Source organism: Drosophila ananassae (genome assembly GCF_017639315.1).
Source record: "Drosophila ananassae strain 14024-0371.13 chromosome Y unlocalized genomic scaffold, ASM1763931v2 tig00000095, whole genome shotgun sequence".
Lineage (NCBI taxonomy): Eukaryota > Metazoa > Arthropoda > Insecta > Diptera > Drosophilidae > Drosophila > Drosophila ananassae.
In genome coordinates, this window is record NW_025319057.1 from 2598 (window position 1) to 15111 (window position 12514).

Sequence of the window (12514 nt, forward strand, 5' to 3'; positions counted from 1 at the left end):
GATTGGCCTGCTCAAAGTCCCGACCTCAATCCAATAGAAAACTTGTGGGCAATTGTGAAGCGACGGCTAGGACGATATGAGGCAGCCCCTAGCAATCTGGACGAGCTTTGGAGGCGTATAGAAAACGAATGGAAAAAAATTCCAAAAGAAATTATCCAAAATCTGATAGAGAGCATGCCAAGGAGACTAAACAATGTCATTAAAAACAAGGGTCTTTGGACCAAGTATTAAAAATTTCTTGTTTCCTTTTTGTGTCATATCATCTTAGTCTGAGTATATTGCATGTTGCTAATGATTTTAATTTATATCTAGTAAACGGCTTCTTTAATGGTTAAAATAAATATGCCATGTTGTTATAAATAAGATATATAATCTTAGAAAAAAAGGACACCTTTTACTGTGCGCTTAAGTGTTATGAGCACTAAAACATCAAATTTTCAACATGTACTCAATTTTGCTCCCTACTGTAGATGTGACTTCATAAATCAGCTTAAACTATTAATAAATCCTTTGCTTTTCTAAAGTTTTCATTCATTCTTTGTTTTGAAATAATAAAATTATTGAAATTAGCTTAGCTATAACTAAATGAAGGAAAATTAATTGAGATAGGTTTTAATCTTTCCCACCAGGGCTTATGCAATTGAAATGTCTGACTTTCCAGCTTTAGTGTCAGAAATAAAATAAAAACAAGAAAGGAAAGCTAACTTCGGGCGGAGCCGATGTTTATATACCTGTATAATTAGATGTAGATAATAAGTAGAATGTTATGAAGTCTAGTATAAGTTAGTTTAGGGCGGAGCGGGAGCGCAAGTGAAGCTCTCACTTGCGCTCTCCCATGAATTCGCCCCGCTTCGCCGCACTAGATAAGCTAGGCTTAAGGTTTGTTAATATGAAATATAACCGAATTTATAACGTCGAAGAGTGCACGCATTTTTGTTTTCGGTCGTTTTTTTCGCAATTCAATTATTTCTACAGCCACCAATTTTTTCCTTTTGTTTTCGCGACGAGATAAAATAATCTCGATAAACATTTTGGCGCCCCCGGGTGGACTGTAGTATAATTAATTAAATAAAAAAGCAACAAAAAATAGTGACAGTGACACATACATATATATACAATATAATATATAACATATATACATATATTCAAAAAAAAAATAAGAGTTGCTCGCGACGGTTGTGCCAGTGAATTCAAAATACAAATTTAAGAATTCTCCGCGTCGCGAAATAAAACTTCTCCATAGCTGCTTCTGGAAGGATTCGTCGTCCCCATGCACTGCACCTGCATCAATTGTGAAAGGAAAGTGGCCGCAGGATTAAAGGATCCGAAAGCAGAAACCCAGGTATTTGTGCAAAAAATTTAAAGTTGAGATAAGACAAATTAAAATCCGTCTTGTGCTGGAATATTGCAACCTCCTTTCAATTCTTGGCGCATACGTACGTAGAAAAAATAGTAGAGCAAAAATAAATAACAACATATATAAAAATTCTAAAATTTTAATTATAAATAGATGTGCTAACCTAAATGTACTGCCTGTGGATAAAATAAAAAAGAGAATATTTATATTATTTGCAATCACTGTCGCCCCCTACCCCTCGTTCTCGAATTTACAAATCTTCCAAATAAATACTAAAGTGCAGCCAAAAATTATTTTAATTATTTCAGATAAAATAAAGGTGCATATATATTTGGTTTACATACATACAAATAGATGCAGCGATAATATTCTCGTTTTCGTTTCCCACCGTTATCCGCTGCTGTATGTATGTATGTATATGCACTTTTTGGCGCGTATAGTTTACCGGTCTGCCAAGTGACGCGCTCCCCTACAATTTGGTCGAGCATATTGGTTTCGGTGTCATTGGCGACCAACTATTTTTTTGGATACTCTGTGCCTCGACTATCAATAATTCGTTATCAATTAATTAATCAATTTAGATTTGGATAAATTTAATAAATTATTTATTATATTTAAATAAGATTAATTAATTATTTTCGTTTTCGCATTTTCTTGTTGTTGAATTAAATTCAATAAATTTTTAAAAAAAATTTTAGAAAAATTTAATAAATAAAAATTTAATAAATTTTTAATATTAATATTTTAAAATTAATAAAAAATTTTAAATAAATTATTAAATCTTAAATTTGCATTGTTTTCGTTTTTGTATTGAAAAAACAAAATTTTTTTAAAATGGAAAGTACTAAACAAAAACTTAATTCCACGACTCTTATTGACTTAAAAAAAAGATTAAATGTCAAAGTTAAAAGCATTCGCCGGTTGGAGGAACGTTTGGATGATGGATCACTTCCTCTAAACAAAACCGAGCTAGAATGCAGGCTTCAGGTTTTAGATGAGGCAATTTCTAAAGCAAATGAGTTGCAAGACCAGATCGAGCAAATAGATGAAATGGATGATTTCGGAGCCGAGTTGGAAGAATTAGGAATAACTACGAAGGCAAGGATTATGTCCTTATGTAATGCCTTGAATTCAGCTGAAGACTCCCGTTCAGCTACTGCAATTTCTGCAGCCCCAACTCGAGCTCGACTTCCTAGTTTGGCATTGCCAAAATTCAGTGGAAATTATTCGGATTTCAAAAATTTCATAAGTCTTTTCGAGACATTAGTTGACAAAGATGTGAACATTCCAGTTATCGAGAAATTTAATCATTTAATTTCTTGCCTCTCTGGTGAAGCCTTAGGAACTGTCAAGGCATTCCAGGTCACCGAGAGTAATTACGCCAAAGCTATCGCTAGTTTAAAAAGAGTTTATGATAACGAATGTCTCATCTTTGCGAACCAAATACGTCAACTGTTCAGCCTTCCGAAAATTTCCCAGCCGTCTGCGTCGTCGTTGAGGGGTCTCATCGACACTGTATCATCAATTTATGGATCACTATTATCCATAGGAGATGATACTAAAATTGCAAACTCAATGATTATTCATTTAGTTTTGAGTAGAGTGGATCCAGTGACCAAGCAAAAATGGGAAGAGTCACTGGATTATGAGGAATTGCCGCTGTGGTCCGATTTCGAAAAAATACTAAATCGTAGATACCAGCATCTGTCCGCTGAAGAGACTGGCAAACCAAAACAAGAAAGAACTGGGTTCGGCAAGCAACTAAATAGGACTTCGTTGGCTTGTTCTTCTACCAACGCCAAACCAGCTTGCAGTTATTGTAACGCGAACAACCATTTTTTGGCCCAGTGTAGTCCGTTCGCTCGCCTTGCTGTAATGCAAAGGTTTGAGTTTGTTAAGTCAGCCTCCCTATGTTTGAATTGTCTGCGAAAAGGTCACACGGTAGCGAATTGTAAAGCGACCAGGTGCCAAATCGGTTCAAGATCGCACCATAAACTTCTGCACCGATTTACAGTGACCGAAAATAGCTTAGCATTACCACCACCCACACAAAATCCTCCTCCAGAGTTAACGAATGATGGCCCTTCTACTTCACATGCTTTGCATGCGTCGTCTGTAGAAAGGGTTTTGTTAGCAACGTCGATCGTAAGCGTTCGCACAAAAAATGGTGAGCACATCTTGGCCCGAGCATTACTTGACTCAGGGTCACAAATGAATTTTATTACAGAAGATCTTGCTCAACGCTTACAGATCCGTAGGGAGGAATCGTGCATCAACTTGCTTGGAATTGGTCAAACTAATTCACAAGTTAAGAAAAAGATACACACCGTGGTGAAGTCGAGAGTCAATGGTAGCGAGTTTCCGTTCGACTTTTGGGTTCTGAAAACCATTTCAGGCTATCACCCTGATCAGTCAGTGAACGTAAAAGATTGGACCCTACCAAAGAACTTGCCGTTAGCAGACCCATATTTCTACAAACCTCAGCGGATAGATATGCTAATTGGAGCTGAGTCATTTTTCGAATTGTTGTCCGTTGGCCAAATAAAACAAGGTCCGAACCATCCCATCCTTCAAAAAACTCTCCTTGGGTGGATAGTGTCGGGAAAATATCTGGCAAATTCCTCAACTCCTCCACAGCCAGTCTCTAGTCTGAATTGCCAAGAGGAAGTATTAGAGTCAATAGACAAAAACTTGAAAAAATTCTGGTCGTTGGAAGAAGTTCCTTCTTCTAAAAAGATGTCGCCAGAACAAGAGCTATGTGAGGAACATTATCGGAAGACTACAAGAATACTGCCTTCAGGTCGATTTGAAGTTAAACTTCCATTTAAGTCGGATCCAAGCGTTTTGGGCAATTCATTCGAGATAGCCAAACGCCGATTCCTGTCGCTCGAGAGAAGATTATCTCGAGATCCGAACTTAAAGAAAATGTATTTGGAATTTATGGAAGAATACGAATCCCTAGGCCATATGTCCCCTGCAAGCACTGACGTTCTTGCTTCTCCACACTACGTCATACCCCACCAGTGTGTCTTGCGGCCGCAAAGTACAACGACCAAACTTAGAGTCGTTTTCGATGCGTCCTGCAAGACATCCACACAAAAGTGTTTAAATGAGTTGTTGATGGTGGGTCCAACAATTCAGGAAGAGCTTTACTCAACTCTTCTTAGATTTCGGCTAAACAAATTCGCTCTGGTAGCCGACATAAAAAAGATGTATCGTCAAGTGATGGTAAATGAAGCAGATCGACGATACCAGTTGATAGTGTGGAGAAAAGACCGCGGATTCACTCAAAGAGTGTGGAGGTTGAGTGAATCCGCGAAAAATACATTCCCTCGAGCTGCTAAAGTTATTGGGTCTGACTTTTACGTCGACGACATGTTAACGGGTGCTGGTTGCGTGGAGGAGCTAAAGACAATTAAGTCTGAAGTAACTCAGGTTCTTCAAAACGCTGGGTTTGAATTGAGCAAGTGGTTTTCAAACTCGCCTGAAGTTACTGCATCCGAGAGCACGGTTAAGCCAATAACACTTTCGGACTCAGAGCTGACAAAAACATTAGGAATCGTTTGGGTTCCTAAAGATGATGTATTTAAATTCGAAATTGATATGTCAGTCATGGGTCAAAGGGCGACTAAGCGGAATATTCTTTCGGTGACGTCAAAACTTTTCTACCCTCTTGGCTTATTAAGCCCGATCCTTATTAAAGGAAAGATCCTGTTACAGGAACTTTGGCTCAATAAGCTAGATTGGGATGAGTCCATTCCACTGCACTTGGAAACCGCATGGAACAAGATTCAGCTTGCCTTGTCACAGTTAGAAGAGATCTCAATACCGAGATTTGTGATGAGTGAGCCAATGTCACCAATTGAAATTCATGCCTTTTCTGACGCATCGATGAGAGCCTATGGAGCCTGCGTCTATATCCGTTGCAAATCTGCAGAAGGTAGTAAAGTCTCATTGTTGACAGCAAAGTCGAAAGTAGCGCCGCTCAAGACAAAGACGCTCCCCCGTCTTGAGTTATGTGCCGCTCACCTTCTCGCGGACCTCTGTCGCAAAATAAAACCTCTTATCAAAGCACCGATCGAACGAAGTGTATATTGGTCAGATTCGGAAGTTTGTCTTCATTGGATTCGTTCCCATCCATCGTCGTTGTCAACGTTCGTATCAAATAGAGTTGCTGAGATTCAAGAGTGGTCAGAGGATAGCACGTGGCGGCATGTACCAACTAAACAGAACCCGGCAGATATTGTGTCAAGAGGTGGAGACGTAAAGGAAACGATAGAATCAATTTGGTTCACAGGTCCATCGTTTTTAACGGAGCCGGAAGATAAGTGGCCAACGAGCCCTCGGTTTGATCCGTCACCAGAGATTTTGCAGATGGAAGCAAAGAAGAGTGCGGTCGGACTGACTGCAATGGTCTCTACCTCATATTTGTTGGAAGTGATAGAAGGATTTTCCTCTCACTTAAAACTGCTGCGAGTGTTCGTTTACATGGTCCGCTTTATAAAGAAATGTAAAAAATTAGTAGTTCCTTCTGATAATGTACCTTCCCCTGTCGAATATCGAGACGCGTTTAATAAAATTGTCCAGATAGTCCAAGAGCACGAGTATCAAGAGGAAATTAAAAATGTTAGAAAAAATCTTGTTGTTAGCCAGCTAAGTCCGTTTGTTCATGAAACCTCTCAGGCTGGGCTTACCTTTTCGTTGTTGCGGGTCGGGGGGCGACTAGCTAATGCTCCTATTTCGTACGATGCCAAGTTTCCAGTATTGTTGACGAAGCGCTCTCAATTTGTTCAGAGCTACGTCCGATACTTGCACGAGTCGAATTTTCATGTGGGTCCACGAGCACTAGTGAGTCTCTTGCGACAGAGCATTTGGATAGTAAACGCGCAGGAAGTCTGCAGTCAGATAGTGCGGTCATGCATACGATGTTTTAAATGCAAGCCTCATCTGATGACTCAAATCATGGGAGATTTACCCCTAGATCGAGTTCGTGCTCTCCGCCCATTTTCCATATGTGGCGTGGATTTCTGTGGCCCTATTGAGACGACCTTGAAAATTCGCGGTAGGCCACCATACAAGTCCTACATTGCCCTGTTTGTTTGTTTTTCGTCTAAAGCAGTACATTTAGAAGTAGTTTCCGATCTGTCAACTGATTCCTTTCTATTGGCTTTTCAAAGGTTCGTTGGGCGCCGAGGATGTCCGCAGACCGTGCACTGCGACAACGCGACGAACTTCGTCGGAGCGAGTCGCCACTTCGCGGCACTGCGGCACCAGATCGAGAGCGAAGCGGACGAGCTGCGGCAATACGCATCAAAAAAAGGATGCGTATTTGCGTTCATACCGCCGCGGGCTCCGCACATGGGCGGACTATGGGAGGCAGGTGTGAAGTCTGCAAAGAACCTACTCCTACGAGCGGTGGGCAGCGCGAAGTTGACCGCAGAGGAGCTGCAGACCGTCCTCGTTGGAGTCGAGGCCGTCCTGAACTCGAGGCCCCTGGGCGCCCTCAGTCAGGACCCAAGCGACGGCGAGGCGCTGACTCCCGGGCACCTGTTGACAGGCGGGCCGCTCATCGCCCCACCAGCACCGCGGACCCCGGACCAGCAGGGTCTAACGTGCTTGCGGCGATGGCGGCTTGTCTCGTCAATCAAGCAAATGTTTTGGCAGCGTTGGTCCCGGGAGTACGTCTTGGGCCTACAGGCGCGGTCGCAGTGGCAGCGGGAGCAGGAGGACGCCAGGAAGGGCGATCTGGTCCTGGTCGCCGAGGACGACCAGCCGCCCCAGCAGTGGATCACCGCCAGGGTCGACGAGACTCACGCCGGCGCGGACGGAAGGGTCAGGGTCGCCGACGTCAGGACGAGTAGAGGAGCATTGTTTCGGAGAGCAGTCCATAAGCTGGCAAGGCTGCCAATAGTTGAAGCCTAAGGAAGGCCTTCAACGGGGCCGGTGTATAATTAGATGTAGATAATAAGTAGAATGTTATGAAGTCTAGTATAAGTTAGTTTAGGGCGGAGCGGGAGCGCAAGTGAAGCTCTCACTTGCGCTCTCCCATGAATTCGCCCCGCTTCGCCGCACTAGATAAGCTAGGCTTAAGGTTTGTTAATATGAAATATAACCGAATTTATAACGTCGAAGAGTGCACGCATTTTTGTTTTCGGTCGTTTTTTTCGCAATTCAATTATTTCTACAGCCACCAATTTTTTCCTTTTGTTTTCGCGACGAGATAAAATAATCTCGATAAACAATACCCTTGCAGTTGAGTCGCAGTCCGCTAGGTGGCGCCACGCATTTTATATTATTAGATATATAGCGGATCGTATATAGTTGGCCGATCTTAATGAAATTTGGCATATCGAATTATTTTGCGCAAAGAGGAATCCATTGAAACTCCCATCCTTCTAAATTAAAAAAACAACGAAGTTATATCATTTCCGATCAATCAGTTATATAGCAGCTATAGGATATAGACGGCCGCTCCCGTACGTTCCGACTTATGTACTGCCTGCAACAGAAAGAAGGGTGTGTGCAAAGTTTCAACTCGATAGCTTTAAAACTGAGAGACTAGTTTGCGTAGAAACAGACAGACAGACGGACAGACGGACACGGACATGCTCATATCGACTCACGAGGTGATCCTGATCAAGAATATATATACTTTATAGGGTCGGAGATGTCTCCTTCACTGCGTTGCACACGTTTGACCAAAATTATAATACCCTCTGCAAGGGTATAAAAAGTATTAAGAGTGGAGGACTTACTGTTCTTACAATCCTGCGACTAAAGATCGATCCTTGTGGTGCAGCTGTAACTGTGTCTTATGGTTCTAAACCAATTTTCCCTCAAATAAATCCTTGTACAATTTTCTTAACTTAAGTTCAATAACTTTCTTTTCCTTGCATAACTTTTCTTTTTATACCCTTGCAGAGGGTATTATAATTTTGGTCAAAAGTGTGCAACGCAGTGAAGGAGACATCTCCGACCCTATAAAGTATATATATTCTTGATCAGGATCACCGCCTGAGTCGATATAAGCATGTCCGCCTATTCAAATTTTTACAGATTTCCGAGAAATTTGGAATCGCAACATTTGTCCAATTCCGTTTTACGATTTCATATTCAATAATTACCTTTTACTTGATGTTTACATTTCTTTTAATAAAATAAATCTTTTCAGCTCAAGAAAAATGGCAGTTGTGAGCTGAGAGACACACAAAATAGGGTTATATCAGATCTCGGATCCCTATCACATGTTTTAGCGGCTTTTTACAGAACTATCACTCAATTAATTTCACTTGCGGCCGAAGATCTGCGATTATAATATTTCCCGCACAGGAATAGGTGTGTGTGTGCGCGTGGGTTGGTGTGTGTGTTGCTGTGAGGGTTGTTGTGCGATTTGGTGTGTGTGTTGTTGTGAGGGTTGTTGTGTTTTTTTTTTTTTTTTTTTTTTTTTTTTTTTTATATTCGTATTTTATTTAATTTCTCTTATGTTACATTAATCCTATTATCTATACCAATTATTTACATTACTATAGCTTTTGTTGTTAATGGGGCTAGAGGAGCTTGATGCTGTTGTGTTGGACGGTACGGCCGTAAAGCAATGCTTCGCCCAACTCCTGCAGCTTAATCCTCCCCCCCGTTACGCACCCTCTCCAGGGCTCTCAGCTCCTTCATGACCTTCGCCACAAACTTGGCTGTGGCTTCCCATTTCCGCCACGACTCCATCATCAGTGGCACCATTCTCTCTGGTGAGAAGATCTCCTCCAGGCTCTCCTCCAGGTTGCTGCGGTCCTCGTCAAAGCGCCGGTAATCGAAAAGGACATGGTAGGCGTCTTCCAGGACCCCCCTGCCACATGAGGGGCAGCCATCCTCTCGTTCGTGCCCAAATCGCTTCAGGTAGCTTCTGAAGCACCCGTGTCCGCTAAGGGCCTGGGTCATATAGAAATCCACCTCACCGTGATTTCTTCCGATCCATAAGCCCACGTCCTATGCGTCCAGCGTCCCTTGGTGGAGTTTGCCCATAAGATCTGCCAGTTGGCCAGGCTTCTGGCTCTCGCCGCTAATTTCCTAGCCGACGCCGACGTGGTTTCGTCCTGCGCCGTCTCGGCCAGCTCTGACCTCTCCCGGACCAGTTCCCTTAGCGGAATGAGACCGGCGATCACGAGTGCCGCGTCGTCCGACACCGTTCTGAAGGCGCATGACGTGCGTAGCGCACAAAGCCTATAATCGGCCTCGATGCCCCGCACATAAGCCCGCACAGACGTTGCCTCGGCCCACACCGGGGCGGCATACAGTATTTGCGAGCTTACCACGCTGGTGATAAGCTTACGCCTTTCCTGCCTCGGGCCTCTAATGTTGACCAGCATGCGTGAGAGTGCCCTTATTGTCTCACTTGCCCTCTTGTGAGCGTATTCCAGGTGCTCCCGGAATGAGAGCCTCGTGTCCAGCATCACACCAAGATATTTTATGGCTCTCTTTGATGTGATGGCCACTCCTCCTACTCGTACCGTCGCCGTTTCCACCTTTTTACGGCTCGATATTAGCACTGCCTCCGTCTTGTGCGGTGCCAACTGTAGTCCGGCGGTGGACAGCCAGGCCTCCACTTTCTCGATTGCCCGGTTCGCAGCAGCTTCCACCTCCCGGACTGTCTTCGCCACGACCACCACCGCAACGTCATCGGCGAATCCAATTACGGATGTTCCCTCGGCCATTGGAATCCGGAGAACACCATCGTACATTACGTTCCAGAGCAGTGGCCCGAGCACTGAGCCTTGGGGCACTCCTCCGCGCTCTTTGCGTCCCTCGGTCGTGTCGAATAGAAGTGTCCTGTTGCTCAAGTAGCTGTCCACCATCCTTAGGAGGTATCGGGGTATCTTCAACTTCCACAGCGCCTCCAACGTCCGCGACCAGTTCGCTGTGTTAAAGGCGTTCTTAATATCGAGGGTTGCTACCAGGCAGTACTTTTTGGTGCCCCCTTCCCACCGGGTGCCTTGAATGGCGCGTGCTGCCAGGTCCTTAACCCGTCTGATGGCGTCCACTGTAGACCGGCCTTTTCGGAAGCCATATTGCTCCGCTGCCAGGCCGCCGACCCTGCTTATGGCCGCCTGTATTCTTGTTGCTATTATTTTTTCCAGCACCTTGCCCACGGAGTCTAACAGGCAGATCGGTCTGTACGATGCTGCTTGCCCAAGTGGCTTACCAGGCTTTGGCAGGAGGAGTAGCCTCTGCATCTTCCAAATTGCCGGAAAGGTGCCCTCCAGTAGGCACTGATTAAAAATGACGGCCATCTTCTCCGGTATCAACGCCAGGATGATCTTCAGCGCCCTATTTGGCACCGCGTCCGGGCCAGGGGCTTTACTGGGGGCTAGTTTGCTGGCCGCCTGACGCACCTCATCCGCCGTGACCAGCTCCACCGACTCCACTTCGTCGTTAACCGACTCCGCTTCGCCGTTCTCGTTCAGGTTCGGCCGCGATCCCTCGTTCCGTTCGTTTGGAAAGAGGACATCGATAATGCCCCTCAGTTCCTCAGGGTCCGAAGGCGCCTGGTTGCCTGCCCTTACCTTCTTGGTGACAATCCTGTAGGCCTGGCCCCACGGGTCGTGTTCAGCCTCGTCGCACAGTTTCAGGAAGACCTCCCTTTTGCTTTCCCGTATGGCTTTTTTTAGGGCTTTCCTCGCCGCTTTAAAATCCAACCGTCGCTGTTCCTGCGCATCGGTACCGCGCTCGCGTTGCAGCGCTCTTCTGGCCTTAAGGCACTTCTTGCGGAGTAAAGCGATTTCGCTGTTCCACCACGGCGTCGGTTTGTGGTGACGCGAGTAGGTCGATCGAGGCCTCATGCTTGCCCTGCAGACCTCGTCCAATACCTCAGCAAGTGCTGCCGCCGTTTCGTTGGCCGAGGCAAGGGGGACAACAGTCGCGCTCTGCGCTCGGTTTATTACTGTTTGGACGTCGAGGGTGTCCTGGCGGTACGCCTTTCCACTGTAGGGTGGGTTAGGGTCAGCCCGGCCCGCTACCAGTGTGCACAATATTGCTTCATGGTCGCTAGCCGTGAAGGTGGGGTAGGGGGAGGGTTGTTGTGTGAGTTGGTGTGTGTGTTGTTGTGAGGGTTGGTGTGGGGTTGTTGTGTATGTTGGTGTGGGGCTGTTGCCCACTCAGGGCCTTCCCTTCAGATGAACGCAGCGACAGCACTGATTTTCCAAATTAGGCTCAAAAAAAAATTGTCCGCCATCCGTCCGTGTAATTGCTCCCGGTTGCAGGTTATGTCGCACGTCCAATTCGAAAAAAATTTGGACATCCGGAACCCAAAAATGCATGCCGGCGTGGAGAAAAATTTTGCAATTGATCAGATGATCTTGCACCCGCGTTTACCAATACTATCATTACCAACATTGGCAATTGATTAATTCCGAACCGGGTCAACTATCTATTAAAATTTATTCAGCTTTTATCCCTGCCAACCTGCAGGGAACCTTTTAGCCTGCCAACATTTTGGACTAATTTGGCATATTTGAATATTTTTCCTGCTATCTTCTTGAACCGCCTTCGGTCCCCGATACAATCATTCTACTTCGTAACTTGAACCCACCACGGCTGTGTAATAATACGCGATTAGTAATTAAGAAATTAATGAAAAATATCATTGAATGGAAAGTTTCGAGGCGAAAATGTGTTATTGCACCGTTTGCTGGGTTTTCTTGTTTTAAAATATATAATTTGCATGAGCTAATAATGACTCGGTTTTTATTGGGCTTCTTTAATTGATTGTTTCAATTGTTTATATAGTCAAACTCGACTATACTAATCCTTTCATGTTTTTATAATATTCGGTACCAATATTTAATGCGTTGTTTATTTGTTTTTGTTTTTTCCCCAGACCCAGGAGCAGGTCCTGGAGCAGAAGCAGGTGCTAGTCCTGGTACAGGTGCAAGTCCTGCTACAGGTGGAGGTCCTGGCACGGGAGCAAGACCAGGTCCTGACGCAGGAGCAAAAGCAGGTGCTGACGCAGAAGCAGGTACTGGTCCAGGAGCAAAAGCAGGTCCTGATGCAGGAGCAGGTACTGGCCCAGGAGCAAATGCAGGTCCTGGCCCAGAAGCAAATGCAGGTCCTGGCCCAGGAGCGGGTACTGGCCCTGGAGCAGGTCCTGGTGCAGGAACAAGTCCTGGC